General features: G+C 33.6%; 1 pseudogene; it reads left to right on the top strand.

Moving 5' to 3' along the window:
- The first annotated feature begins 1,685 nt into the window (after positions 1 to 1,685).
- Positions 1,686 to 7,059, top strand: LOC141703706 (sorting nexin 2A-like; annotated as a pseudogene).

Genomic DNA, 7,059 nt, shown 5'->3' with positions numbered 1-7,059 from the left:
GGTGTTGCAGTAGGTTATTTAGTGTTGCATTAGTTATTGTACTATTCTTAAAATTTATTTGTTATATTTATGTTATAATTTTTTTTAAAATATTTTTAATTGATCCAACCGTACAAATTTTGTTTCCTACTAGTTTTAGAGATGTGTAATTTTTTTTAAAAAAAAATAAATTTTATATCACATGCTTTTTTAATAGTCAAACCCCGGTGCACACGGGTTCACATTACGTAGTCTTGTTCCGGGTGGTGATTCTATTTTTTTAAAATTTTTGTTCAACGATCCAACCGTACGGATGATGATACCTACTAATTTTAAAAATGTCTAAATATTTTTTAAAAAAATTAAATTTTATATCGTATGTTTTTATAATTGTCAAATTACGGTCAACACGGGTTCCTATAACCAAGACTTGTCCCGAGTGGTGATTCTATTTTCTTGAAATTCTTGTTCAATGATCCAACCGTATAGATTATGTTACCTTCTAATTTTAGAGATGTTTAATTTTTTTTTTTTAAAAATTTAGATTTTATATCACGTGCTTTTTTAATAGTCAAATTACGGTCAACACGGGTTGCTGGTACCTAGTATTGTCCCGAGTGATTATTCTATTTCTTTAAAATACTTGTTCAACGATCCAACCGTATGGATGATGATACCTACTTATTTTAAAAATGTGTAATTTTTTTTTAAAAATTTAGATTTTATAGCGTGTGTTTTTATAATAGTCAAATTACGGTCAACACGAGTTCCTATAACCAAGTCTTGTCCCGAGTGGTGATTCTATTTTTTTAAAATTCTTGTTCAACGATCCAACCATACGGATGATATTACCTACTAATTTTTAAGTTGTGTATTTTTTTAAAAAAATTAGATTTTGTATTATGTGTTTTTATAATAGTTAAATTACGGTCAACACGGGTTCCATGTAGATTCTTGTCCCGAATGATTTTTTTTTAAAATTCTTGTTCGACAATTCAATTATACAAATAATTGTTCCGATTAATTTTATCATTGTCGTGTTATTTTGACATATATTTTACATTAGTTATACAATTTTCTTATAAAATTTAAAATTGTAAATATTTAATAAAAAACTAAAAAAATAATTAAATGATGTTGAGACACAGATCTGCACACTTTCCCAGGCCAAAAAATTGGGTGGTTATTTCCCCCTTAACAAAAATTCACTCTTTCTCTCTAAATCTGAGCTGATACTCGAAAATTAAAATAATATTAAAATAATTTACAGAAAAGCAACAAGATATTTATCAAAATAATTAAGAAATTATGATTGTAAAGACTTAATTAAGTCAAGGCCCAGCCCGTTAACAGACAAGCCCTAAAAATTTATCATTTTTATATAAAACCCTAACAAACATAAATCATTAGCAGTGGCCGCCTCGTCTTTCAACCCCTCTCTTCACTCAGATCTTCAGACCCCTTCTCACCTCCACCATCCTCTCCTCCGCTCACCTTCTTATTATATTCTCCTACACATCTCGATCCGAGATGTGTAGAAACAATCGAGAAATCAAGAACCTAATCCGTACAACACGTTTCTTGAACCGCCTTCGTATGTTGAAGTAATATTTCGATCGTTCGATGGAGAAGATAGCAACGGAGGAAGTGGAGTCAACGGTCATGATTTGTTCGCAACTTCGACTTCACATTCCAGAGCGAAGTTTATGCGAATCACGGTTTCGGATCCTCAGAAGGAGCAAGACGTGTCGAATGGGAAGTTACCGTTGGTGAGGACCACGGACGTGCCGTCGAGAATGTTGGATGGGGCGGTGAAGTTGCATTGGCAGTTGTTTGGGAGGGAGAGTTTGCAAGGGAGTGCATTGGATGTGAATGAGGTTGCGTTGCCTGCGAAAGGAGGGAGGGATTTGTTGAGGATTTTTAAGGAGTTGAAGCAGTCGGTTACGAATGATTGGGGTGCGGTAAGCCACCGGTTGTGGAGGAAGATAAGGAATTTTTGGAGAGGAAGGGTAAGTTGCAGGATTTCGAGAATCAGATTGGTAATGCTTCTCAGCAGGTCTATTGAACTCTTTTGATGTAAATTATAAATTTTGAGTGCTATGTTTGTCGGTTTATATAATTAGTAATGTTTCTCGATTCAAATATGTATTAATATTTGTCTGATAATGCTGATCTAGCGAGACCATTTTGAGTTGCGACATCTCAGACTTGATTGAGCTTAAATGTATGTTAATCAATTTCCTAGCTCCATACAATAAAGGAAATATCGATATTTGCCTCGGTGTTATATGTAAATTTGTAATATTTATTACTGTCATGTAGTTGATTTAGGTACTAATAATATGTATAATGAAATGGGATGTATGCTATTGACATGAAATTAAAGCTCAGCAAGAAATTGGGGAGACGATGGGGCAACTGGGGTTGGCTTTTGTCAAGCTAACGAAGTTTGAGGCGGATGAGGCAATGTTCAACTCTCAAAGGGTGAGATCTGCAGACATGAAAAATGTGGCTACTGAAGGGTTTTTAGCACATAAACGCAGCGAAAACGTAAATTTACTCTTAAAAGAACCGAAACCCTCCGCAGGAGCCATGCGAAAAAATAATATTTAATTCGTAGTTCAGTATGTTTACCTTAAGAAGCTTTACGTTAATGGAAAGATGGAGGTCTTTAATAGCGATCCAAGAACGATGAACGGAGATCCTTAGCAGATGCTCCTCAAGTGTGAAGCACTCCACCGGTATCCACCAAGAAAACGATGTAATGAAGGAGGAGGAGATGGAGAGAATTAGGGTTTTGTCAATCTTTTTGGTTAAGGCAAAAATAGGGTTTATAATAGTATATTTATAGGCAAAATTTTCAGCTGAAATTTTTTCCATAAAATATTATTATTATTAACCCTTTATTATTCTCACTAATAATTAAAACACCTTTTAATTATTAATCCTTTTTCTAAATTCTTTAGAAATAATTCTCTCACTTGATTTAATTTCCAAAAATTAAATTCTTAATTAATAATATTAAGAATCTTTTCTTAATTAATTTATAATCAATTAAATCTCATTTAATCAATTATTAAATTTTCCAATTAATTATTTATTTCATAAATAAATAATTATCAGCCATTATTAATTAATTCCTCCACCATTAAATCATTATCTTTTATGGTGTGACCCTATAGGTTCAATATTAAGCAGGTAGTAGAAATAAATAATAATAAAATTATTTTATCATTATTTATATAGATTCTCTAATTCATTAAATATGATTAATAAATTAATCATATTTATTCTACATCGTGAGGGATAGTTCTCAGCATATCGCGACTATCCGGATAATACGAATTCACTGCTTAGAATACCAAGAACCTATTCAGTGAGTAGTTACCGTACAATTAATTCCTTCTACCCTGCAATATCACGATTAAATACAAGGCATAAAACTTGTGTCAAGCCTATCTTATTTAATCACTTGCTTTCCCATTCACTATGCTTAGTTCTATTTAATGTAATTAGAAACTCCTTTCTAATTTCATTCACTCTGGCCAGAGATTCCTGGATTAACATAAGTGGATCAGCAGTGAACATTCTCTTCCTACACTGGAAGGGGTAGATCCTTTATTGATCATACCCTATCTTCGTGTACAAATTCCTATACCCAGTAGAGCCCTTATAATTGTCCCTTGAGACTAAGAACTAAACCAAAGCATAGTTCAGTGTACACAAGATGACTATGATGATCTCAAGTCTAAGGATACTTGTACAACTATCACTATGTGAACAACTGCTGACACGTGAGTGAACTCCATTAGTTGTTCAGCCGTGTGAGTCATGTTCAGTGAACTTATTCTATAATAAGCACCTACATACTAGCTATAGTGTCACCAACAAATGTCTATGAGAACAGACATCCTTCATAATGAAGCAAGCATAGTATGTACCACATCTTTGCCGATTATTAATTACCAGTTAGTAATTCTACGACCAGGAACTATTTAAGTTTAGAGTTATCATCTTTTAGGTCTCATCATTATGATCTCATCACAATCCATAAAAAGCTTTACTCTAAACTGTGGTATATCTTATTTAAACATTTAAATAGATAGAGCCCGCAATAAAAACAAAACAAGCCTTTTATTAATATCAATGAAATCAAAACATATTACATAAAAGTTATTCCTAAATCCTCATACATGATTGGACTTAGGACATATCTCTTTCAGCTACTGCTGCTGTCAAAGCTAACAGACTCTATCGGGAGTTGAATGCACAAACTGTCAAGCATCTGGTAAGTTACTGGATTGTTGTACTTTCCCAGACTTGAATTGCTAACTTTAATCATGATCCTTTATCTTTTCAAGCATCTTGTTCCACTCGAAGTGCTAGATATTTACAGATGCTCTATTCTTATACTGCAGGATAAGCGTCATGACTATCTTGGGGTGATGTTGGCAATTAACAATGCATTTTCTGACCGCGCGAATGCTTTGTTGACTGGTGCAAACTCTTTTATCCGAACTGGCCTCCTTGAATGTAAGGATTGAAAATCTTGAAGCTGCTTCATCAAAGAATTTTTGTGGTGACAGGTCTAGAATTCGCAAAATAGATGAGTTGAAAGAAACTGTAAGAGTAACAGAGGAAGCTAAAACCTGTGCAGTTCAGAGAATATGAACGGATCAAGGTAACATGTTCTTCCTTCTAGTGCATGTATTACCCGAACACTTCAGAAATTTTAGTGACACCAGTTATTCATAAATTCTTTAACTAGTTTTTGAGCTGAGATAATATATTCTTTAAGTAGTTTTTTCTTCATCCAATAACAATCATTATGAAAAACTGAATACAATAGGAGGGTCTTGCACTAAGAAAAATAGTTAATTGTGTGTGTCCTTAAGTGGATATTAGAACTATTTCTTCAATTGCTTTATAAAGTAAATGTGCATAAGCTTTGCCCTTGCTTGAGTTATGCTGACAAATTAAACATAGAATAATTATTCATTCTGTTGAATTGGATCTTGATATTCTTATAAATGAGGACTTAATTTTTTACCAAATAAAATATAGTTAGCAGTACATAGTCACTCAGACTTATTGCTTAGTATGTAGCATAATAAGCAACGAAGAGTTAAGCACCTCAGATTTTTAGAAGCAAGCAAGAAAACATAATAGGATGAAGTATTTAGCAAAAAGTATACAAAGTAATTAACACAGAAGGAGCATAAATGTGCAACACTGAGTATATAATAGAAGCGAAGTCGGTCATGAGCAATGGGGTCACCAAAATCAATCCCAGTAATCATTATTTAGAAACACTGAAATATAAGTTCTAGGGTCTTTTATTTGATTGTGGCTACCAGACTGTGGTGGTATGTTATGGATGTTACTGCTAGCGACATGGGAACGTAGAGTATATCCTGTGCTGTCCCTTAACCACTTTTCATGGTTCTATTCAATTAGATAATAAGGCAACCTGGGTTACATGAAGCTTCCTATCTATACTATGACATTATTGTTAATTCTTATTCTAAACTGTATATTTGTGTTGTATTTGCAGTGCTTACCTATTACCATCGACGTCGGCACAAATAACCAAAAGTTGCTGGATGATGAGTTCATTATTGGGCTCAAACAAAAGATGGCAACTGGGCAGGTACTTTTTATCTTCCTTTCTGTAATTCATAGATATAATTACTTGCGGTCTACAACTAAAAACTAATTTTGTATGCATTCACCAACATCAAGGAATTTGCCGAGCTTCTGGCGGAGTTTATGTCTACTGTTAAGCAGAACTATGGAGAGAAAATCATCATACAGGCTTGTTTGCAGTTTCAAACATTTAAGTAGATAATGGATTTTTATATGTTATAAATTCTAATCATTTTACATTGATTCTCAGTTTGAAGATCAATCTTATGGTTGATTAATAGTGATTTATAAGTTTTCAGGGTCAACCTGACAGTTATCACGAGTTGATCGGGAATCCGTACCATACTGAACGCCTAGCACCAGATGAAGTGGCCATGCTTGTGGTAGGTTGAGTGTTTTTGTAAAGTATATGCACTAAAATGTGTAAACTTTATGTCCTCTTATTACTTCTTTAAGGGCTTACCTAATGTTGTTTTATAATTTAAAAGACAAGTTTGAAAGCCCTGTCTGGAGCAGTTTCTTACATAGATTCTGATCACCACAAAATGCTTCTTTCTTCTGTAAGTAATAGTGCATTAATATTTTTGCTCATTTCTTTTTCCATTATTTTTTTCGGATTTTAGTTTTTTGGTTGTTAAAGAAAGTTTGTTACCTTCAGATAAGTGGCATGAGCTTGTGGAACTATGGTCCAAATGTGATGGATGTATTGGTTGAGTTGGTTGTTTCTTTGATATGTAATGCTACTCACTATACAATAATGATTATCAATGCTTGTTCTTATCAAGGATTAGTTTTGCTTTTACTACATTGTAGGCTACAGTGAGCGGAAAATACCTCCATCTATGCTTGGATATGCTTGTAAGAAATTTTGTGCCGCCTTTATCTTTCCTTAGGCTATTACAGTAGCCACGTGGTCTTGTAAAAAAAGAGCAAATTCTTTGTCGTGTGCATGCTGCTTTAAAGGAAATTGCTGATTTAGTTCCCCTCGCACCACTGAGATTGGAAAAAGTAATCAAGGAGAGGATGCCCTACAGATCCTCAAAGCAACCTTGGATTGTAAGTTTACTTCATCTGCTTCTCGTCTTTTTGGGGACATGCTTCTCTGTAACCTTGGCTGGAAGTACATTTTTTATGCATGTCTATGTAGACTATATAGCACATTATCGATTTGTTAAATATAAATTTAGAATGAATTTTTTTTGGTCTAGTTGCAAGTTGTTTCAAGTAATTTCGTTAAAGGAAATGTCGGGGCCTATATTGACTCCAAAAAAAATTACCTTTTGAGTCCAGTTGCTTTTATGGTTGTATTTAGCTCTTTGTTTTAGTCTCTCTTGGCAGATAAATCATAAATCTTTTACACTTTGTACACTATCTGTTTTGCGTCTTTTTGGGGCAAATGCTCAATCTGTTCCTAGGCAGAAGTACATTTTTTGA

Source organism: Apium graveolens, unplaced genomic scaffold (genome assembly GCF_009905375.1).
Source record: "Apium graveolens cultivar Ventura unplaced genomic scaffold, ASM990537v1 ctg7002, whole genome shotgun sequence".
NCBI classification, from domain to species: domain Eukaryota; kingdom Viridiplantae; phylum Streptophyta; class Magnoliopsida; order Apiales; family Apiaceae; genus Apium; species Apium graveolens.
Note: the sequence above shows the minus strand (reverse complement) of the source record. Positions and strands in the feature narration are given on the sequence as shown.